Source organism: Zerene cesonia, chromosome 27 (assembly GCF_012273895.1).
Source record: "Zerene cesonia ecotype Mississippi chromosome 27, Zerene_cesonia_1.1, whole genome shotgun sequence".
Lineage (NCBI taxonomy): Eukaryota > Metazoa > Arthropoda > Insecta > Lepidoptera > Pieridae > Zerene > Zerene cesonia.
In genome coordinates, this window is record NC_052128.1 from 6,013,030 (window position 1) to 6,039,056 (window position 26,027).

Here is a 26,027-nt window from a genome sequence, read left to right on the forward strand (position 1 = left end):
GTTGTATTTTAGGCATACCAATATAGTCTTTTTATATATTAATTGTTAACACAGATAACATAATGCTATGCTAGCTGTTACTAACAAAATCATTGTTACTGGTATAAATAAATTAAATGAAATAAACATGTAAGTAAAGCTGTACTGAAATGAAGTTATGTCTATTGTATATTTATTGGGACTTTGTAAATTATTTGTATATTTCGTTGTAGTGTTTAACTGTTTGATAATTTAATTTTTAGTTTTATAGCATTGAAATTGAATCGAGAGGCTAGGCGTTGCTACGGTTAGGCAAGATACGCAGGTTCGAATCCTGCCTCGTGATCAAATTTTTTCTATTCTTTCAAAATTTCTCATGTTTGATAATTTGTTTAAATTACGTTTATTGGGCACGTTTGTGCCCAAGAGATGTAAAAAACGATAGTGATCTAAGAACTATGTCTTTAACTATAAAATATAGTTACATGAAAGCTATATCTACGGAAAACTAACATGTGTGTGGCATTGGTCCTTGGAGAGGACCACCCTAGCGATCGACAATGCAACCGTAAATTCCTTGTAGCCAGTGATACAGAGAATGTTGCACACGTTGATGACAAATATTTGGCAATGGGTGGGTAGCTGAGTTGACAAATAGTCTAGCGCCTTCATAGCTTGTTGTTAGTGATGATTGTGGTATTTACGCGAAGAACCAGAAGCGCCTGGATGGCCTTCAGTTTGATGTGAGGGTAGTTATCATCTCATCTTTCGTTTCTGTGGGTGTATGGCTGTAGAAATGAAATCGTTCAATCAACGATTGTTTTAATAAATCCGCAAAAATCACAGCACAATTAACTTGATTTTAAGTATTAATTCAGTATTAATGTACTGTCACTTTAAACTTATGTGATCTTAATAGTATTAGGCGATTCGTCATAACCGTGGCGCGAGGTCAATGTCTCGTTGAAGATGGCTGCCCGCGCTCGGCGCTACAAGCGAGAATGATGCTCCGCTTGGTTGATAGCTACCCTCATGTGAAACTGAAGTTTCTCGTAGATGTCGTCATATAAATACGTACACTGAACACTGGCTGGACAGAAGAAGAGAGTTTATAAACGCATAAGTCCTTATAAAAAGTAACGGAATAAATAAGTGTTGGTATGACAGGCTTCTTAATATAATATCGTGATTCTCCATCTTACTAACGTTAAAGAACTATCATCTATTTTAATGGAAATAGCAGAAGGTTATTTCTATTTGTAGTATAAATTATATAATGTTGCAGAGAGAAGGAAAAAAGGTTTTGTATATTTCAAAAGCAAATTCTATTATAGACCTAAGTTTAAGATTCTATTTGTATACTAGATATTCCTACATATTAGACCCCGTAGGTTCGCGTTATAGACTAAGAGCCTAATAACAAAAGCAATTTGGCATTTAAAAAGCATATTTATCAAAGAAACATGATATTTTAATTAAACGCAAATAGCATACGAAATATGAATACAAAAAAAGCAAAGAAAATTAGAGAAAACGTTAATTAAAGAAACAAAAGTTAAGGTTGACTCGGAAGGTTGTTATAAAGACAGAAAATTTTACATTTTTTACCTCGCAATGAATGCAATTAGAATTGTCCGTGAATATATTTAATAAAAAATAATTGTGATGCTTTATTTACTTAATTACCTTTGGAGAAACAATAAAAAATATATTAAGTCAAATCAAAACTAATTATTGTGAACCTTTACACAATAAAGTAGTACAAATAACAAAATACGAATATAAATAGCACACCATGCGGACTTAGCTTGAGCAGCGTTTTCTTCCAGACAACCTAGTAGAAACGAAAACGTAGTGTATATTAAGTAAATATGGCTGAAGGTGCGCTTAAAAAACTAATAGAAATAAGACGTATTATGAAAGAAAATATACATAAATAAATAAAAATACTTACATAGTAACATATACTATATATTTATATATACATACATACAAACAATATGTGGTTGTCTAGGGATTTCAAAACGCATCATTTTGAATATGTTATGAATATAAAAGGATAAATCCATCGTAATTTGAATCAATATATCCGTGAAATAAAGCTGACAGACTGACGTGTGAACAATCGTAACATACAGAAAGATTCTTATATGGCGTATATTATGAGAAGTAAAAAGGCTTTTTAGATTGGAAGGTATACAAGCATTCCTAGGGGCAACAGCTATATTTATCGACAGATTTTATGAACCACTAGCTGGCCCCGCGGGAATATCGGGATAAAAATGTTGCCTATGTGTTATTTCAGTTGTCCAGCTATCTACGTACTAAATTTCATTGCAATCGGTTCAGTAGTTTTTGCGTGAAAGAGTAACAAACATACACATACATCCATCCTCACAAACTTTCTCATTAATAATCTTAGTAGGAAGTAGGATTAGTAAAACATAATTTTTCGTAATTCACTCAGAAATATTCGAATCGTGATTAACATCGGTTCAGTTGTTTCGGAGCCGATTAATTTTAAAGAAACACACAATAACAAATTTTTCTCTTAATTATATTAATTCAGACTAATATTCACCACGCCCATTTGCTGAAGGCTGCGGCACGTTCACGCTTCACGGTAGCTGGTAGCTCAATTCTCATCAAACTTTATTGCAATCCCGTCATAACCTTACCGTTTCGCTGCATTCGAGTAATGAATCCGAGAACTCCCTGCAACGGAATGATAAAAACATTGTTACTTTGTATATTTTTTATCACAAAATGCATATACTATGTAAGTAATAGCTGTGCCCCGTGGGTTCACCCGTGGGCAAATGCAAGTATGTCTATAGCTCATATGTTATTCTGGTATCACTGTCAAGTATCCTCCGAAATCCGATCAGAATCCGTTGACCGCTCCGTTTTGACATAAGAGAAGGACAAACAAACGAGGTAGTAAGTAGTAGAAGAAAAAATTGTAATACTTAAGTCAAATGGTCTCGAACATAACTCTAGGTGGTGGGTCAATATTTTTTTTAATAACAATTGATTGGTATAAACAAAAATAATACTCTGTATGTATACATATGATTATTAATTAATTATTTATGTAAAAATTGACAATTGTACGCCACATGGCAGATCACGGTAGAACTTTATATAATGTAATACCATTATTATAACCTATAAAAAATCTTGAATAAGAAAATTTGAAAAAAAAATGAATTTGAATAAAATGGTTATTTCCCGAATAAAATATGACTATTTATCTGAAATACAGTTTTCTTTGATTCGATGTATAACTAGGTGTGTCAAGCTACTTATAAAAGCAATCTGTCGTCCCATTTGTTTTTTGCGTTCTTAGATAATTTTATAAGTTATTGAAACTTCTTCAGTTTCTTGAATTATGGTTGTGATAAGACGAAGCCACTGTATGTTACAATTTTGAAAGGTTCCGGAATTTTGTATATTTTTTATATAGTAACACTTCAAGAATTCTATTTACAATAGATTCTTCGCTGGTTATCTCTCTATTTTACCGATTTATAGATGATTTATATCTACAAAATGTGGTAGTCTGATATTATTTTAATGAGTTAATTGTGTAATCAATATAAAAGCATATACATAATAATTTGTTGTGTATTACAACATGTAGGTTGTAGGGTATTGTTACATATGAAATAATCTACGGCATCTCTCGTACCATGTTTATGCACACGACTGGGAATTGTCTACCAATTTATACGTGGGTGTGCGTATTTGAACAAACTCGATAATATACCAATTTCATTGTATCGAAACTCCCGGCCTAATAAGGAGTGTATTATGTTTGTGTCTGATACAATATACATGTTATGTTGAAAGCAAAGTTTGTTGTATATATAAATTGATTTTCCCAAGGATCGATACAGAAATACGAGAGTAGATATTGTTATGGCGAAAGAAATAGACATAAAATTTAAATGCCAGTTTTCGGCTTTCTCGAGTAAAGAGGAATAATTTATAGGAAAAGGTATACATACGTATTGTTTTTCAATATCAAATTCCTCATAGTATTAAAGAGTTTACTAATATTAAAAATTTACTTCTGGGAGTCTAATTGGGCATTAATGTATATGAAAGATGAAAATCCATGGAATGTTAGAAACTTAAGAACCACAGGATAGTTCTTTGGCATCATTTATTTGACAACCATATTATGTAAAATTGAAATCTAATATTGACATTATTTTAAAAGAGCAACTATTTCTCTGAAGAGAGCGCTTTCCGAACCGGTGCTCTATGTGCTTCTAGAACAAGTCTAATTGGATAAACAAATGTTTGTATTTGGGTTTAAAAAGATAGAAGAATACATGCCATGTGGTTCGTCGTTAATAAGTTTGAGTGGTAGTTCAGTCGTTAAGACGATGTTTTTCGATTTATTTTTCCTACCAAATAAACGTTAATTACTGATTTTTAAAATTGTAGTATTCAAACAACGCGAAAGGGAACATTCAAATATGATTAAAAAACGCGATAAAAAAAAACTATCTATAGCGAAAACCATCCATCGGCTGTCTAAACATAATCTCCTTTATATTATAAACATTCTAAGCATCCTGCAAGACAAGATTGCCGGAGTCGTTAAAAATCAAATAAGTAATTAGAAATTAATGAATTAGAAGGTGGCTCTGTTTTTATTTTCAATTTCGCCCTCGGGAAGTTTCTGGAAGATTATTTAACGACTTCGAAGGGCCGGTTTTAATTTTGTTTTTTTAACGTTAATTTTTAATGCGGTGATAACTTGGAGGTTTGTTTATGTTTTGAAAGGTCGAACTGCGTATATATTATGTTAATATTATTATTTATTTGGAAATCCTACTAATATTATAAATGTTTATTGTATATACTATAATATTATGAAAGTTTGTAAGGATGTGTGTGTGTTTGTTGCTCTATCACGCAGAAAGTACTGAACCGATTGCAATGAAATTTGGTACGTAGACAGCTGGACAGCTTGAAGAATATATAGGCAACTTTTTATCCAGATATTCCTACGGGATACGGGAAACCGCGAGGCGCAAGTAGTAAGTTATAAGTAGTAAATAGTAGGAAGTATTAGATAGTGCATTGCGATATTGATTCTTATAATTGGGTAATTGCTAAAACTACGTAGGTGCTTGTTTGTCATAGCGAGCATCAGCGTTTGTGTATCGCTTTATGGTAAGCGATCACTGAAATCTCTTTGAAGCAGTAAGTGGGCAAATAAGGCCTAAATCTATACTAATATTATAAAGCTGAAGAGTTTGTTTTTTGTTTATTTGTTTGTTTGTTTGAAGGCGCTAATCTCAGGAACTACTGGCCCGATTTGAAACTTCCAGTGTTAGATAGCCCATTTATTGAGGAAGTCTATAGGCTATGTACGTACCACGGGCGAAGCCGAGGCGGACGGCTAGTTTCTAATAAAAGGGGAAAACGATTGTAGGTGTTTAACTGCATTGGTTGTATAGATAAGTTGACATAAGCTAAGTGCATATAATATATAATATGTTACAGTCCAAAGCAGCTGGTCACAACCACTTTTCAAAACTGCAAAATCCGCCTAAAGTTTTTTCTGATCGATGACTTCAGATAAAAAAAAAAAAAAAAACACTCCACAAATTTGTCTAGTCAAAAATGGTTTTGATTACTCGTTTCGACTGTAACACGTACTTAGCCTATACATACAGGGCCTAAAGTTGACTTGAGAGCTAGTAACGCACAGGTGTGCACTACCAGTGCGAAGTTAGTTGTTACAAGTACTTAGGTACTGTAAATTTAGCCGATTGAGCTTTAAGCCTTTTTTTTTTTTTTTTTTATAGTGGGGAAATCTTGCATAGATACCCACGGCCCCCGGGGATGGAGCCGTGGGTTATGTCGGATTCTTACCGACCAAAACCCCACTGTGTTCCGTCGAGCCACTTAGGTGAGGGGGCCACGGGAGCTGGTTAAAATTCATCCGCGACCCCCTCGGTGATTGAGCTTTAAGCCTGCTAAAGTTTAAATTTGTGATGTGATTGTAGCCTGGCTTCTCACGTGATACACCGACTGACTATTATTATTAGTATTCAATATACAATTATATTATAAAGAGCAAATTTTGGTATGTTTGTATGTGTAAGTGTATGTGTTTGACTAAACGGTGAAGGAAAACGTCGTGAGGAAACTGGCATGTCTAAGAACTAAAAGTTCGACGACATGTGACATCTGCCAATCCGCAATTGGCCAGCGTGGTGGATTATGGCCTGAACCGTCATAGGAGGCCTGTGTCCTAGCAGTGGGAACGTATGTGGGCTGGTGATGATGATGATGATGATGTATGTGTGTAACTTTTTCACGCAAAAACCACTGGAGCGATTTTAAAAATTCATGCATCTTTCGAAAGCTATAATTTCACTGAGGGCCATAGGTTTATAAATACTACGGACGAAGCCGGAGCAAACAGCTAGTAACTTATTATGATACACTCAAGACAGGTAGCGGTATATTATTTAAAACAAATTCAATTTTCTATTATCTCTTTTAGTTTAGTTACAAATACTTCCTATAAGCTAAGTCCATCTATGTAGCAAATATCTTCAAAATCGGCTCAGTAGTATCAATTAGTAGGCCAGTTATGCTTACAGGCCTACCTTCGCATTTGTAATATTAGCTATGGATCGCCAGGATAAAATAGTTTCCTTACATATACTCTGTGTATACAGGGAGTATTGATTCTATAATTAAAATGTGTTTATAATAATTTTATTTACATTAATTAATGTCAACTAAAAGGGATTATGATAAAAAATAACTTGTCTGTCATTAACCGGTTTAAGATGTAACACAGAATAACGTCATACATTCATTAGTGTTAATTGAACCGTGCCTTAGTGAAAGGCGCACGTTCATTGGGTGACTAAGAGGCGATCATCGCGTTTCGGATACTGATATACCTAGAACTTTGGGGATAGAACAAATTCGGTTTTCGGACGTTGTGTTACGAGGTATAAAGACAGGAGACTTTCCAGATATCCTACGTAAATTGGTTTCTAACCCTAGCATAAAGATAACGTGTCAATGTTAAATTTGTGTTATATTACTCCTTTTTGCTTAAATACTAAGCGTAATGTCCTGCATAATGAATTCTGCATGCAATGTCACGGTTTTCTAACTCATTTTCCAGAAAGTGATGCCTACGTAGTAGTAATGAGGTAGGTACTATAAACTGCGCAGAAATGTATGTTTTACATCTGTTTTGTGAACTCTTTTTCATTAGTGTCTTTCTTGTATAGCAATTAAAGACTTTTCAAATTTCACCATGCAGCAAACGACTGTATCTGTTCACTGAATAATAAACAAATAAAAATCGTTTATTTAGCAAAAATATATAGATTCAACACAAATCAAACACGAAAAAACACTGCTTAATATGTTTGTAATTCCAATAGATATTGGATTTGACGTTTCACTAATAACTTATAGATAAAGTACACGCGGCATTATAATTTGATTGTGTTATTTATTTATGCGGGTCAGTCAACAGCTCGGTGCTGCATTAGAACTCTCACTAGATTATGATGGACGTAATATTAACAACGTGAGCTCGTAAACTTTATGGACTTATTTGATTGTGATTGTTCCTTTTTGACCCTTATTACCAGTGATGTTCCATTACTTTTATATGTACGCAGCGGACATTGCAGAGGCATTACCTCTGCAAATGCTAATGGGTGGTGGTGTATTGTAATACTAATATAGTGTTCATCGGGTTAAATAATATCTATACTAATATTATAAAGTTGAAGAGTTTGTTTGATTGTTTGAACGCAATAATCTCAGGAACTACTGGTCCGATTTGAAAAATTCTTTCAGTGTTACATAGCCCATTTATTGAGAAATGCTAGCAATGAATAAATCGCGTTTAAAATCCGTTAAAAGTCTTTAATTTCAATTATAATGTTATCAATTGTAGGAAGTTGATTTATAGTTGTGAATATATTCTGCTATAATGAACACGCAGCGTTAAAATCTCATTGTATTTATTTATAAGAGCAGTTCAACGGATCGAGGAGTGCATTACCAGTCGGTTTATAATAGCCAGTGATATTGCTTCACACAGCGGCTGGAGATTGTGAAGTTTTGTTTGTAATGAGATTCATTCAGAATGATCGTATGTTTATTTTGGAGTATCATCCATCTTCGGACAATCTAAACATATGGCCCTTTTTATGGTCCCAAACCAGAAATACAGTCAGGAGAAAATCAAACAATTATGCAAGACTAGACGCTCGTCTCGGCTCCAATTTACAAATCCATTCAGTAATTTCAGCGTGATCGACAGCCAAACATCTAAACAAACAAACTTTCGCATTTATAATATTATTGTGATAACGTAATGCAAATATAAGTAGGTAATTATGCCAAAATGGTCCCCACATTAGTGTAAGTTACAGAGAAAGCTTCTGTAACACCAGTTTTCAGTGAGGACCGTTGTAGTGCGACTTAGAAACTGCTTCAATCAGTCTAATAGAATAGAAAGAAAGAAAGAAAGACTGTTTATTTAAAACCACATAATGTTAATAAACGTATAATAAACAGGTGGACTTATAACTTATCGGTGTGGTGCTAAAAAGGGTAACTACTCAGCATGTGCTACGCGTAATGCGCAGCGCTGATTTTCAGTAGCCCCTTGTACATTAATACATGTGTGTGTTAATAATATAACTCCGGGTGTAGCTCAAACGACCGATAACGGAATGGCATCGCTAAAAACCACTAAATATAGAATCTTCCGTAGCAACTGCACTATCTCGACTCGCCACCGGACACTTATAGCCCGATATCAAGCTTTATAACTTAAGCCGAATGGCCGTTAGCTGCTACGTCGTATCAGCTGGGTTGAGGACGTGGCTCAGCGCTCGTTCGAAATGCTTCCATAAAGCGAAGTCCCGTGTCCCCTACTGGGGTATGGGGCAGATGATATCCATCTGTTTCACTGATCGATTTTCTTTGTGGACAAGTAGGTGATCAGCCTTCTGTTTCCTGCCAGGCCGAGACATTTTTTTTTATTGTTCCCACCGGGAATCGAACCCAGGACCTCTCGGTTCTACGCTCACGCGTTTACCACTGTACCAAAGAGGCGGTCTTATGTTTCCATAGTCAGTCTTAAAATTTAACAAATATCGTATTTATTTAGCCAAATTGTTACAAGTAAAAGAGAAAAATAGATAGATATTCTTATGATCCATCAATAACATCAGGTTTTTTATGAACAGCTTAGCAGCTTGTGCATCTATTACTTAAAACAATACCAGTTTATTAATTCATTTTATTCAGTTTTAGTGAGTTTTTAGTGTAGGATCTTTTTGTTTTTTTTATTAGCCAATGAAATTTTTAACCCGTGAGTAATCTCAGTATTTTCATTTACTGTAATATAAGTGTTAAAAGAAAACGCGGGTGTTTCCTTGATTTAATAAACAATGCTTATAATTAGAAATGAAGGGCCGCTAATGGACTACTGTGTTAATTTTTCGCAGTCTATTATTCATCTTAATTAAGATTTATTTGTTTGTTTGTTATTATTTTACTTCGTTCTACGGTTTTATTCCATTACTAGCTTCGCCCTGCGGCTTCACCCGCGTAGTCCGTATACCGTGGGAAAATCGAAATTAATTAGTTGCCTATATGTTATTCCAGTTGTCCAGCTGTCTACGTACCAAATATCATTGCAATCGGTTCAGTAGTCTTTGCGTGAAAGAACAACAAACGCACACACATCCTTTAATAACTCCGCTGTGAGTTTGACTAAGGACAGCCAATTTATAAATGATTTTACGTGTTTGTTTGTACGCGCTAATCTCAGGGACAAAAGATTACAAACATTCTTTCACAGTTGAGTAGGTACATACGTGATCTCTTGATTGTTATAGGCTATCTACGCACCACGGGCGAACCCGGGTCGGACTGCTAGTATAATATTAAATATTATGATATATAAGGAATATTGAAAAACACGAAGATCTATTGTCAGGGTATTAGTATTAATGGAATGAAATATCATGTATAGAATCTTCTAGTTGGATGCAAAATCCATCAAAACAAAACGCCTATACTAATCCGATACTAGGGCAAACCGGTTGTATGTTTTTTTTTTATATATTCGGTAGGTCTGAGAATACGCCCGTCAAATAACTAGTTAATTAATTATGTAAGGTACACGTAGGCTATGCCACGTAGGTATATATAGGGTATATTTGAAAGGCAGTTGCCTTCTGCGACTGTCGCAAAGCAATAAAAAAAAAGAAAACAGAAAACGTAAAGATTAAAAAAAAACCCATTACTCAATTTCGGAAAATAATGCAACATTGGAAATGTCAGAAGGTGGAAATACGTAGACCTCTTGAATAATTTATTAATACAACATAATGAGAAAAGAATCAACCTTATTTAAGGGTCCATTTCCTAACAAGTAGTACAATGGCTTTTATCAGGGAAAAGATTATAATAATATATCTAATGTAGAAACCCTTTCACTTGAACTGATCTATACTAATATTATAAAGCTGAAGAGTTTGTTTGTTTGAACGCGCTAATTTCAGGAACTACTGGTCCAATTTGAAAAATTATTTCAGTGCTTGATAGCCCATTTATTGTCGAAGGCTATAGGCTATACATGTACCACAGCTAAAGCCGGGGCGGACCGCTAGTTAATTCTATGGACTAATGTTCATGTCGATTATGTAGCGAAATTTCATTATTGTAAAACTGAAATTTGGAATGAAGATGGAGCTGATCATGGGAAAGAACCATGCTTTTTAGAAGATTCAGTTTTAGGTCCAGACCTTGGGAAAGACTTTAGGCTACTCCTTACCATGTCGCGCGATATAACCGAATTCCACGCGGTCGAAGCCGCAGGCGAAAAGCTAGTATACGCATAAAGAACACTTTAACTAAAGTATTTCGATAGATAACTTTTACGAATAAGCCAATAGATGTGTGTGTGACTTGTGAATTCGATTTAACATTTTTCATAACAATATAATAGCAACGATTTCAACATGTTAACAGCCTAATGCATAAACACGGCCAGTCCGACTCGATTTAGGCATACAGATTTATCTCCTAGCACACTAGATGACGCTTCGTACAGTAAACTTCGTACACTTACAAAGCCTACTTAAAAAATTCAATTACTGCCGAAACTTTGAATCCCGCTGGGTTTTTGTAAACCTCTTATATTTTAAGAGCTTTTTATGGACTCCAGAATATTGCCGGGCAATATAAAAAGGGCTTATATAAAGACAAAACGGCCACTCTTTGTGGTTTTATGTTTATTATTTACTGTACATTGCCTTTAATAACTTGATTTTTGACGATTTTATGGAGGACATACTAGCTTTCGCCTGAAGCTGCACCCGCGAGTCCAAGGGTCGCGAGTTCAAATATTGACGGACCTTGGTCTGCCAATCTTTGAACGGAATGTGCCCGGTTCCGTGGAATTTCCAGGATAAATAAATGTGGATATTTCAATGTTAAAATAACTGAAATTAATTGGTTGAAATGTATCCAACGTAGATGAGGACCTGGTCCAATGTAAAGCTAAGCAATATTTCAATGTTAAAATGACTGAAATGAATTGGTAGAATTGTAGTATGCAACGTAGATGAGGACCTGATACAATGTAAAGCGAAGCAATGTTACCATAAGTTGTATTCACCACCTGAGCGGAAGTGTATCATGATTGTTATACCTATTTCCGGTCAAGAATTAAGTTCATACTTACAAAGATTCTCATTTAGCTTATAATATAAATGAATTATTGAGTTATTTTTAATGCGTTTAGTGTACTGGTTAATTAATAACAAATTGAATGTAAAATTATGTTTTATTGAAGTATGTATTTAACACACGGATATATAAATCCAATTTACGTTTATTTATTAGCTAGCTGCGCCCCGCGGTTTCACTCGCGTTAGTCCGTATCCCGTAGGAATATCGGGATAAAAGTTACCTATATGTTATTCCGGTGGTCCAGCTGTCTACGTCTCATATTTCATTGCAATCGGTTCAGTAGTTTTTGCGTGAAAGAGCAAAAAACACACACATCTTTACAAACTTTCGCATTTAGAATATAAGTAGGATTATAATAGGATTATTAATAAGGGTAGGACTTATGATTTAATAGGATCCGAATAAGAATTGAATTGATTACAAAGCATATCTGAGAATTTTTTGAGCATATATGAACGCATGTGTGCGTGCGGCCCTGTGTCGTCATGTTCTTCATAAATGTGTGCGTCCGTTTTTCAAGCTATTATAGTCAAGACTATAACAATTGAGAATCAAGGATTAAATCTCGGACAAAACACACACATATATAAAACGAAAATCAAGACATTTCTACACAGACACACACACACACACACGAAATAAAACATAAAAAGTTAATAGCGACACATGCACATATTCTCGCGGGATGATATATAGCAAGTACGCGAATGAGCCTCCGTTCCCGTCTTCTGGATAAACGGAATTATAGGCCAGGAGATGGTGGTCGTATTGCTTAAGTGATAGATGTGACGTTTGGATTGGGTCGTACAAAGTTTGATATAGGTCAATTGATTTGTAATGCTGTTTGTGAGGGAAATTGCGGTTTCTGTTTAATCTGTGTAACATAATTTATCTTATTTTGTTGATATTATCGTCACTGATAGAACTGGCCTGGTATGTATACGATAGAATCAAATGCATCATTTTATTATTAAAGATAATTAATTTCTTAGATTTCGCATTACTTACATTTCAAAAAATCCCTCAATTTTCTTTTCTGTTTCAAAATGAAATTTAAAGTCTCAAATTAAAAAAAAAACTCACCAGCTCCCCGACTACAGCCTCTAGTTCGACTAAGCCCAGATTGGAGACCCGTCGCGGAGTTTTATCTTCGGAAAGTGACTCGGTCGGATTGGGGCCACGTACTGTGCTACGGAGCGGGTGTGTTTAAATAGTTAGATGTTTGGAGGCGAAAAGCTTAGCATATTTTATAGGACAGGAAGCATTGAGGGATTCCTAGGATGTATCGGTTATTCCATTTGTAATAAAGAGGGTATTGTTTGAGTCAGATTTTAACATATATGGTGATATCATGGAAATAATGAATAGTACCTAAATATTAAACGTGTAAAGATATTTTTAATAACCAACTTTAAAATATGCGCCGCACGGTTTCTGCGGTCGAACCCACGGTTAATAGCAAATATTTATTTATGTACTATAACACATATTATTGCTAATTTCACGTAATACTTTCGTGTCCATAATTTTAATAGGATTTTAACCATCTGCTCCATATTAAAGTAATCTAATCTAAGGCGTATTTATATTTATCTGAGGCTTTTTGCCTAGTAAAATTTTGAGGGTAGTTTTGATAACGGACTTTCACTATTACGGCGGAATTTGTAGAAATTGAAATCTCTTCGTAAAGTACACATTTTTTTGAACAAAAGATGCTGTAGGTACTAAATGATTACGCTAAGCTATTTCTTAAAATACTACTTTTTCTATCTGGAAATAAATGAATACTTGAAAAGACAGTCATTACGATGAATCGCTAAAAATAAACACGCAAAAAGGTTTTTTTGTAATAAGAAATAGTGTTTCATTAGAAAATCTTTTTTAATGAAACACTTTTTCTTATATATAATATATTTGTAAATCTCTTAGTTTTTGTCCATTTTGCATTATGAATCAAAACATATATAAAATCATGAATACCTAGGTTTCAAATCAAGGTATACCTAGATATATATGTGACGTTCCATCACATGATTGAGGGGTCGGATATTGCAGCCAGAGGCGACGAGGTGACGTCGCATTTAACAAATATTTCTGAATATATTCAGCATTTGGTGTACAAAGAAGACAAAGCGATATTTTGGCGGTTAATATCAAAATGGAGCGCGCTGAAGGAAATTGAGTTGTGGTGTAGTTTTGGGTTATATAGTGAATGTATAACGCCGTTACTGGAAAAAATATATTGAGCTGCTATTTTCCTCGTGGAGTTAAAGAAACAATCGTCACTGTATGTATTACATAAGGGCGATCGGAAGTATTTGTGTCTGAAGTAAGCTATCTATATATACATATATAAATGAAACCCGTTTTCCTTGGTCACGGCATCACGCGTGAATGGCTGGACCGATTTCACTAATTCTTTTTTTTTTTGTATTTGTTGAAAAAAATATTAAGAAAATCTCTCAGAAATATTGAAAAATGTACATTTAATTTTGCATATTTTAAAAAACGCGAGTAATAAATGTCAATGTCATTCACAGCCATAGATTATATTTATATAAGGAGTTGAAATAGGGAGATGAAAGCGATATAATCGAATACCACTAACGGAACGGAAAGCTAGTATCTATATAATACACCCAGTATTGGTCAGCCTAGACGAGGCTATGGAACATTTTTATTATGTTAACTTCGAATGGAGATATTGATATAATATCTAAGTAATCATATTTTTTTTAATTGAAAACTGATACGTCATCCGCCCAATTATCAGATTAGACCAAATTTAAATGTGGTCCCATTTAAACATGGCAGGCACCAGCTTTCAAATAAAAAAAGAATCATAAAAATCGATTCAACCAACAAGGTGTGGCAAGAAACACAAAAAAAATCAGTCGAATTCGTATCATTCTTTTTTGAAGTCTGTTGATACCTATAATATTATCTATATTGAAATATTAACATAGATATAGTATAATATAGATATGGCCTCTTGATTTTCACAAAATAAATGTATGCGTTTCGGTTACCATCGAAATATCAAAGGCTAAAATGTTTGCTAGATATCTCAGTACTCGGTATCTGGGTCATGCGAGCCATATTAGGCAACATGACACCTGAGCGTATCACACACCAGGTACTTGAGGTGTAGGGTGACCGATCGCTTATTTAGAGCTATTCAGAATATTGGACACTAGATTGGGTCGGTTTGTACTAGTTTTTATGTGATTGACTTTATACAGGATGTTTTTTTATGTGTAGTTAAGATTGGAAAATTTTATTGAAAATAGAGAAGTGGTGTCTCAGTGGTTGGTACCTCGCACTTCAATAGAAGTCGGGAATTCGAGACCAGATGAGCGTGCAAGAATTAAATAGAAATTTAAACTTTTCTCCACGTAATTCTATTTATTAATTTTACTACTTTTTACTTTTAACTTTAATTTAACTAATTTTTATTATAATTTGTCTTTAACAGGGATCTTCAGAGAAAAAGGTCTCGGTCTCGCAGAGCATAGAAGGCTGGGCTGACAGACAATATCTCAGTGTGACCGACGTGAAATGCATCTGCTTCATAATACACAAGGTATTCTTTGATTAATATTTCACATTATAAAGGAAAACCGGTCCACAAACGGCCAAATGCCCACTATATCATTTCCATCATAGCCGGCAAACAAGCTTGGAGTTCGCCTCATGGTAAGCGATCACCACTGCCGATGAACATTGAACACGAGCAGAGGTAGTGCCTCTGCGAAAGCGCTGCTCGCTTTTAAGGAGTAAACGAGAAGGATTGGATTGACGACTGGAAAGAAGGAATGGACTGGGAAGGGTGAGAAAAAGGAAAGGTGTCTCTCAGGCTTCTTGTGTAAAATAACTTCGGGGGTCATTAAGAAATCAAATTATAAATGCATTGTTACGACCATATAATTTAAATAAATATCAAATTGTTTTCAATTATGTTTGTAAAAAATAATAACAAACAAACATTAAACATATATTAAAAAAAAACACAACACATTCCTAAAAAACAACTGGCTTATACAATGATTTCCATAAACAAACTAAATATGCATTCGTCAATAAAAACAGTGATTTGTACACAAAAACAGCGGTTCCGGCACATCGCCAAATGTTGCCAATATAAATATGAGGCCTGCGTACATTATATTTCATAGCTAATGTATTCAGTTACTAAGCACTTGCGCTACAAATTTGAATAGAATAATGCAAGCACAGCGCAATTGAGCACGCTACAAGCTGCGCTGTGAAAATTAAAACGACGAAGCATGCAAAATTTTGGTAAGGTCAGATAGATGCAATTGTATAAGGAGATATATAGGTCGTTTTATCACTTTTTTGATATGGAATAAATTTGAAAACTTGATTATAACATATTTGAAATCGAAATGCAAATAATTTTGACAGCGCAAATAGAAGGGGCTGTCAGTACATAGATTAGTGAGTAGTGGTAACATTGTCGTTCAATGAAGACGTTTCGACGAGTCAATCTTCGGGGCGGCGGGGAGTGAGACGCGGGAGGAACGAGCCCGAGCTACATATGCCATATTATTCGCAACTCGGGACACTATTTAGGGGCTGCCGTGCGGATGATTTTATGTCGATTTCTATTATTTTTGTGTTTGGGTTGTGGCAACCGTGATATTTTTCTGTACTACTGTATACCGCCTTTTTACACTGTAGTGGTATTTAACTAGAGCCATTCCGTGCTTGAAAAACACTTTAAAATGGATAATGGTCAACAAGCGTTAAGCAAATCAAAAATCCTTTTACATAGGATATATAGGTATGTAAAAATAATAAATAATATACCAGGGCACACGCTTGAGCTGATAGCTAGCTACCAATACAATATATTTCAATATAACGCGGTATTATGTGATAAAATAACCATTTTTAATGTATGTAGCAAAATTCTTTATTATAAAACCGCGTCTACGTAGGCTGGTTGCTAACACGGCAATGTATCATCATTATTTCTTTATCCGCTCAAAATATTATCCATAAAGCTTTACCTATATATAATATTGTGTGCTCATGTATGAATCCAGGGGTAAATATTCGAAATATATTGTAGAAAAGAGTAGCGCACTGCAGCGTTGACAGGCTGATGGATATATCGGTCAATAAGGTCTGCTTCATGCTTCAACAGTTTAGCGACAGATTTCTAACGCTTTTTGTGGTCATGTGGCGTTTCTACGACGAAAGCGTTAAGAAATTGGTGAAGTTGTAGTGTTCATTGAATGACTTTGTTCCCTTGAATAATTGTATATCAGTCGTCAGATTTATTTCAGAGCATTTCAATCATACGAATATGAATATTATCCTTATAAAATTCGCTATGGTATGGCGAAAGATGCAGGTTCGCATCCCGCCTGATGGTCGATCATTTCTGCACTGTAAAAAATCAAATGGATACTATTTCTCAAAATATATAAAAGCAAGCGTGTTGTTCTTCTAACTAGAATTATTTTACAATGCGAAAAGATATAATAACAATAATGATAGGGTATAATAGTCCTCATTAGGCTTAATAAGAAGAACTGATCCAAATTAAATTTTTAGTTTTACAGCATTGAAATGCTTTACAAAATGAGAAATTTTGAAATAATAGAAAAAAATGTGTGGTGGCCGAGAGGCTAGGCGTTGTTACGGTTTGGCAAAAAATGCGGGTTCGAATCCCACCTCCTGATCAATTTTTTTTCTATTTTTTCAAAATTTCTCAGAACTGATCCATTTCAAATCTACAATATTGCCTTTATGCATAGATAACTGATATTTACACTGTAACCTGTTGGAACAGGGCTTACTCAATCTCCAATGCTTCAACCAGGCATATCGCAGAACCGACTATAACATTCGATCGATAAGATTTCAGTACGTATACCTGTGATATCTATCACTAGAGGCCCGCCCCGAGTTTCCTCCTGGTAAATATATAGCCTTCCTCAATAAATGGACTATCTAACATTGAAAGGATTTTTCAAATCGAACCAGTAGTTGAGATTAGCGCGTTCAACCAAAGAAACTGTTCAGCCATAGTATAGTCTTTAAAGAACACAACACATCCTTTTAATCTATAAAAACCATTGCAATGATCAACAATCTAAAAAGAAAAAATATCTCATTCATACATATAGTAGTGGACATCCAACTCACTCCTCTTTGATACGTTCGTCAAAATGTGGGAATATTTAGTTATTTCGTAACTAGTCGTGCGAATCTCAACTCCCAAGTTGTTTTCGCAAAACCGCCTCTGTGTGATACGTTCTAACAAAAACTATAAATAAATCTATCAATCAAAGTTCAAAGGCTATTTTTGTAATAAATCACGAGCTCCGAATGGAGCGATATATTATGCACTGCGCCGTCTAGAAATCCAGATATGGTCAACAAACTCTCATTTTTGGCGCGCGCTGGCATTAAGTATTAATGTGGATCTAGAAAACCTAGACTAGACCATCGATTTGTTAAACGTACCCTGTGTAACTTGCTAATCTCATCGCCTTGATGAAATCTTTAAAGCATGTTAGATTCACTAATAACAGAGTAAAATGTTTCCTTGTCCACCAGGTTGTCTGGAAGAGATCGCTACTTTAGCGATAAGACCGCCTGTTGTGCTTCTATAGAGTTTATTTATAGAATTTATTTATGTATGATTTGGTGCACAATAAAGTATTTTTGATTTGATTTGAAAATGATCGGTTGCCCATTTGCTCATAAATTCTGTAAGATGTAAATTGTATATCGGTATTGAAAACCTAATTTAAGAAAATGCCTTCGACTTTTATCCCAATTCCAAGGCCTGGTCGTAATTAGTTAATTGATGTCAACAACAGCCGTGTTCTTAAGCATTCAATAACATAACTTTTCTTACTCACTGAATTGCCCTTGCTTATGCTGTATTTAAAGTTGTGTAACTCAATTCAAATTTGTTATAACTGTTTTTATAATTGTTATATTGTACTGGCTAGTTTGGTCAAATCATTCAAAGAAACTATTTCTTTTTTCGCATCGTGTGTTTATACATCTCTGTTTATGAATATTTTGCCACATTTCTTTCGCAAATGGCTCTGTAATAAATGTATTTCTGTCTAAAACCCCTATAACACAATAAGCAGAATATTCTGCTCCATTCCTTTTAATATAGAAGTAGCATCCAGTGCTAAATCTCTACGAATAAACTCCATGCATCGAAATATGCTCTAAATCCAGCTGAGTTTGGAAAGTGGCTAAATTATGTGGTACGAGTGTGCATAAGATTTGGCTTAAGGCGACTGCAGTTTTCCCATTTCGCGCTGCTAGGTCACAGGGAATATCTAAATTGGTTCATGCTCGAATTTCGAATGCTTTATTAAGAATTGGGAAATTAATTCCGGCTTTAGTGCAGTTGTTTTGTTTGATGTTGTAGTTGTGTGTTTGGCATTTTGTTCCACGTTCGGTTTGGGAGAAAATTGAACTGATATTGTTTGTTCATGTTAGTCGGAGAGAAGTTTAAACGTTTGCATCGATCAATATTATTCGTTAAACTTTTTCGTCTAGCCCCAAGGAGAAAGGATTTTTTTCAGAAATACTAAGTTGTATTTTCTTGAACAAACTTATTTCATTTACAATCGAAAATTCACTCCATGTGTCTTATGATTTATATCTGTAATTTTCCATAATTGATAACAGAACTTTGTCTTCCAATTTTACATCAACAAATCAATTCTATTTGCGAATTAAATTTGTCTGAAAAGTTCCCTGATTTATATGTCCCTAAGCTTCTATTTCTCAAGAGTCATATCAATTTACAGCTTTTATTTGCTAAGGATACTTATTCAAAGTCTCCAGAAATTTCACAGAAGTACTGCATTTTATTTACCGTCTAATTTAGCCGATTCCCTCGACGCGATGTTTGATCATATTTTCTAGACGTCTTCCAGTGTGAATAAGAGTTTTGACTTCAATCAAATTACGTACGAAAGAACTTAGAACGACATGCCAGATATAAATTTATAATATCTATAATTATATAGTATAGATATTATAGTGTTATATTTGTATTTGTATTTTATATTATATTACTTTCGTATTTTTGTATGTCTGTAACGTATTCACGCAAAACCACTGGACCAATTTCAAAAATTCCATCATGATTAGAAAGCTGCAACTTCACGGAGTGACATAGGCTTTGTATTTCGTTCCACAGGCGAAGCCGAGGCGAACAGCTAGTATACTATAAATCGTGACGTGATGGTCTGTAAGCACTATAGTAGATTTAATAATGTAACTTATTATATTGCAGCTAAACATTTTAAAACAATAAATTCAGTTAATCGATCCAAGAGATTCGAAACTTGAATAAAAAATGAATATACAATTATATAAAAATAACACCTATTTATAAAAAATACAAATTAAATCTAAATTGATCACTTCATTTCACTGTCATAATATAAAGGTACTTCAAAAGTACTAAATTAATTTGTAGGCTGTTTCCAACACGCATGTATTCAAATATGTCTTTGTCGTATGATTAAACCATCCACATCAACACATTCATAAATCTCAGGCTCGTCTGCAAAATATCTGTGCTTATATTACATATCATATCCAATATCCGTCAGACTAATTCATCAGGGATATGTATTATTTATAGTACCACGCCAGCCACACAGATTTCCACCTTATCATTAAGTGTTAGAGTTCAGGTTGCTATAGTATTTGTTTATTCCGATAGCACGGCGAAAGCATCTGCTTCGACAGAAATAGGACCCTGGTTACTCATACGAGATATTGATTTAAATGTAATAAAATTGAACTTTCTCTTGTCTGCATTTATCTTTTATGCGTATTCTTTATTGCCAACATCTATCTTTGCAATATTTAATATTTTCGAGACGCTCCCTATTACTTTAGCGTCTCTGTTTTTATTTTCGTCTGCATTTTCAAGTTATTTGTTATATTCTTTTACAAGCAGTGCTGCCGAAACAATAATAAAAGTTCTATATAAATTTACACGAAAAATATTTCTCGATTTCTTTCTTATAAAGTGCACTTGCGTTAAATCATCGCTTTTATTTCGCCTATTTTAATTGTTTTTCGTACTTACTTTATATATACACAACTTTAATGTAAGTAACGTGAATGCAGCGTCTTAATCTAAGATTTATTTAATCAGTTATGTAGTTAAATGAAACAATTATTTACAGATATTGTTTACAGAATTTCTCGTTCAATCACCACGTCCCAATAGCGAGGGTACGTAATTATATGGAGCTGTTCTTAGGGTGCAAGATATCGCTTAGTCACGTCGCACGGGTTTTAATCGAGAGCCCTGATAAATGACGTGGCTTGTTGGAGAGGTCGGATTGCGGGTACTTTTTGCTCAACGCGAATGGACATGTGTTTGGAAATTGCGGGTAGTTTGTGTTACATCGAGTTTTGCTGAATATCGTGTTATCAAAAGGGGGCGTGTTTAATATCTAAAACTAGAACAGAATATTTCAACAAATCAATTTATTTTCTGCACGCTCGCCCGGTCTCGAACCGACTTATCGATTTTGAAGTCCGAGGTCCTCACTACTGAGCCACCACTTTTTTATAATATATAATTAGTTATATATAAATAGTTAAACAAGCGATACAAGAAGGAATAACGAATAAATAAATATATAAAAGGATATAAATGGACTACGTTGTTGGTACTTACTTGCAAACAACTTTCGTCGGCTAATCGTCTCGACCCAAAAACAGAGTTAGGTTAATAGGGAATTATGACTAATTGACATATCATCGCTTGATAGGAGAATCGAGGTCATTGCATATGGTACTTCCTACCTTCCTACTTGAAACCCATTGCGTAGGTCTTATATGTGTAGTGGCTTCGCACGCGTTATATTCAGATTAAAACCCCTTTACCTTTACCTATTACATAATAGTCTGGATAGATGACATATTAAATAGGCGACTATTTACCCGGGTACCACGCGAGTAACGACGCGGGTTACAGCTAGTTTCTTTTAACATATTTGTTTTTATTGCGAATGGATATAATACTTATCAGTATTGTAAATACGAAAGTGTGTTTGTTTATTTGTCTTTTATTCACGTCGAAACGGAGCAATTATCATGTCTCTGAAATACAGAATTTTGAGTTAAAAAATCCAAATACAGGTACCCAGGAAAATCTATGGGATCGTAAAAATTAAAATCAACGTTTACGATGTTATAGATTATTATGGGACCTATTTCGTGAGGTCATTCAGTGTAAAAAACGACCCTAGCTATAACGGATATCGGCAAAGTGATTATGACCCTAATATCAGGGTCTTCAACAGTGGGGCACCCGTATAAAATGGCTGTAACAATTTTGAATAAATTTTTACACGATGTCAACTTCGTGTCGACATCGTGACGTGGTTTGTTAAAGGTACGCAGAGTTTTTTTGTTTATACTGAGAGGTCAAAAAAGTTCAGTCATGCATTTAGAAATTTTATTTTACCAACCCCTCTTCCTGGCTAGGTCTGGTTTAGCCCAGGGTGAATCCTACTAATATTATAAATGCAAAAGTATGTAAGAATGTGTGTGTGTTTGTTGCTCTTTCACGCAAAAACTACTAAACCGAATGCAATGAAATTTGGTACGTAAACAGCTGGACAATTGGAATAACATATAGGTTTTTATCCCGATATACCTACGGGATACGGACTTACGCGGGTGAAACCGCGGGGCGCAGGTAGTTAAGGAATTGTGCAATTTTCTGTGAAGAAGTTTTTGTGTGGGAACTTTACAAATATATACAAAAACACTAATGTCCTCTATGATAGTAGTTTGAATATGAATTTAAAAGTGTCGATAGCATTATCTAAGAAAAAAAGGAACAATAAATGGATCAGGAATTTTCTTTTTTTTACACTATTAATGCGAATTAGATGGCTATTTATTACTAAATCACACCGGCTATTTGTATTAAACTTGGGACATAAAGTTTAATTGAAGATAGAAATAAAGAATCGCAAATTATACTCAATAACAAGGTTTAACAACAAAGATTTTATATGTAAGTCTATGATGTGATTTTATATGTAAAAAATTGTATATGTATCGAAACGGGTGTGTGTGTGTGTGTGTTTTTAAACCATTTCAGTTTTGACATCTATTCTTTATCAATATCAGGAGTTTGTTTGTTTGAACGCACTAATCTCAGGAACTACTGGTCCAATTAGAATAATTATTTCAGTGTTAGATAGCCCAGTTATTGTATTGTATGTACCACGTGCACAGCCGGGGCGGACCGCTTAGTCTTACTCATATAATTAGTACAGAACAGAATCCAAAGTGTATCGTCTATGTCGTGTTGTCCTTTTGTCCATAAAAAATCTCACATAATACATCTTTGAGAAAGCTCGCTGCAGGGAAATCCCTAAACAATTTCTTTTCAATCTACACTGATAACAGTCCCAGGCGTATAGGTTATTTTGTTATTCTATCTAGACTTAGAATCTAAGGTTCTAAGTTAGGACATGTAATTTTTTGAATGTGATCGTCTGTAATGGATTTCTGAGGAAGTTTTGTTAATATCAGCAGAACCTTTAAAAAGACTATCTTGAAGTAATTTGTTTATCTCCAAATTGAATATAATGAATAATTCTATTTAGTTTTTCTAAACAAATATGCGTTAATATTCTATTTTATTACTTATTAATAATCTATTTTACTTTCCTGATACGAATGACCTGTGTATATATTTGTTACTCTTTAGTATAAAGTAAAGTTGCTTCCCGCGTCTGTTCCTATGTATGTATGTATTAATTGTTAAACTACGCGAGTGGTTTTGATGGGATTGTTTTTAAATAGATGGAGTGATTCAATATGAACGTTTATGTGTATAATAAAAAGTAATAAACTACTACGAATTAAACGCGTTCGAAGCAAAAGCTAGTTGTATATATAAAAAAAAATAGTACAGAAGATAAACATCTTTATTAAACACTAATACATACTTAAAGCTAGTTTCAAGCTGTGCACCAGCCGAGTGAAGTCGCAGATTCCGCCTACTTTAAAATATCATCTCCGCAGTTTGAGATACAGCACAATAATCATAACAGCGCTCCATTAATCCAATACTATAATCATTTACGCAACCACGCACAGGGATAGGATTAATTTTATCGTCAAAATAACGTCTAACACGCTGTCATAACGGTGCTAGACTCCAAACAATGATCTCAACCGTATAATTAGTATTTCGTGTAATTATAAAAACGTGTTATAACGTGAAAACAACAGTTTTATGAAATGAACGTAGAAGGTGCGTACTATGTTACGCTATACGTTCAAATTCTCCGTCATAATGACGTCGACGCGAGGCGCAATTAAAAATTTTATTTGGACTGCATGCTCGCTGTGTGTCGTTTAATCTCTTTTAACGATGATCGGGATATTAATTTTGTAATATGTTTTCCATTTGGCGGCTTCGAGTTCGACGGTTTTCGCGTGATGATAATGTTGGCCTGTTCTGAAAATGTAGGCAGAAATATATGTATTTTTTATGTCATAGCGGGCAACTGAGGTGGTAGTTCGCCAGGTGGTAAGCACCACCGACCACGAAGTGAACTGCACTGCCCGCTTTTAAGGGTTAAGGCAAAAGGAAATTATTGACAATTGGAAAAAAAGGAATGGACGGGTAAGGAAAAGGAACGGGCCTCCGGCTCCTCCACACACCGTACGAAATACAGTGGCATGCCACCATTACAGGCCGGTTTTCTGTGCGTGTGTGGTACTTCACCGGTGCGGGGTGGCCCGATTCTTCTTGCTGCTTGACTTCCAATAATTTTGTTTTTGAAGTGAAACTTCTTTAGAATCGTTGTGATTTCAAACCTGATGCAACGGAAAAACGACAGGTAAGAGACACAAATACAAAAATGTGTAGAATGAAGCCGGCAAAGAATGAGACGGAAATATACATACTATTTTATATTTTATATATATTCATCTCATTCTTTTGTCGATTTACTGAAGTTTCACTTCTATCGTGTGTGAATCGCACACACACCTTTTTTTTAATAATATTGTCAAGGTTATAATAAACTATGTAATCCGATTTAATGTTTACTTTTATAGCGTTAAAAATTTCTAATATACGTATTATCAGAGTATTCTCTATAGTGGTAGTTCTATAAAAATACTCGTTAAATATGCACGAATGAAACAGATTCAAGTTTAAGTTTGCTTAGAGATGGATATTAAATTCAATTGATTTTAAGTATCGAGATGATGAGAGAACCGAACTAAAAGGACATCAACTTTAAGTTCGGTTCGTTTTATATTCGATGCGCTATAATTTCGCAAAAGTATAACAATAACTGTCGAAATACTCTTGAAAAACAATGCAAATAATAAAAATTCGCACATATCCAGTCCAATGTCGAAATATAATTTGTCTCAGTACAGCCACGTCGAGTGTAGCAGCCAATTATACCGTTAATTTGCGCTGCATGTCCTTTAATCCCCAGTTTGATATTTCTGTAAAACTGGTTGGACGCAATTATCCGTTTCGCATGTCAGATATAATGGAGCACGTTCTTCAGTGAGCGCTGGTGCCCGCGAGGTAAGGATTTGTGGGTGAATCAATGGAATTGTTAAAGGAACTGCTTTCTACTTAATTGAGGATTGTCGTAAAGAAAAGACCTGTGCAAAAAAATATTTCAACAACTTTATTATTTAGCTGTTCACCCCGGCTTCGCCCGTGATACTTATATAGCCTATATCACTGAAGTTGCAGCTTTCTAATGATGAAAGGATTTTTGAAATTCGTCCTGCGGTTTTTGTTTGAAAACGTTACAAACATACAAAAATACATAAGTTTCCTCTACATAATATTAATGTAGATTGGCTAAAGTAAAGATATCGTGGTGTATTGACACTGAACCTAGTTTTCTTTCGGCATTTAAGTATGTAAGAATGTTACTTTAGTTTTCGTAGTAAATAGAAATTCTTTTTATCTGAAACTATTGTAAAAAATATCAACTCTTCTAAATCTAAGACAAAACAAATAAAAACAACAATAGTGGCAATAAGAGCTAAGTATCGGAAAAGCAGCGACAAATTTAAAATAAAAGTATATTACAGCATTAACTTTCAGAGGAGACTCCGTGACTCTACAGAGGCAATGACTCATTTTGAAATACTAAAGATAAGAGTATATTGTGGATATAAATATACATATAAAACGCAAAGGTGACTAACTGACGGATCTATAAACTCGC

General features: G+C 34.5%; 1 protein-coding gene across 1 annotated transcript in view; it reads left to right on the top strand.

The window, feature by feature from the left end:
- The window catches only part of LOC119837291, a 171,054-nt gene that overhangs the window by 124,977 nt on the left and 20,050 nt on the right, over window positions 1-26,027 (top strand). The window contains exon 3 of the mRNA XM_038362808.1: window positions 15,233-15,340. The gene's annotated coding sequence lies outside the window, so the exon portion shown is untranslated. The remainder of the gene's footprint in view (window positions 1-15,232; window positions 15,341-26,027) is intronic.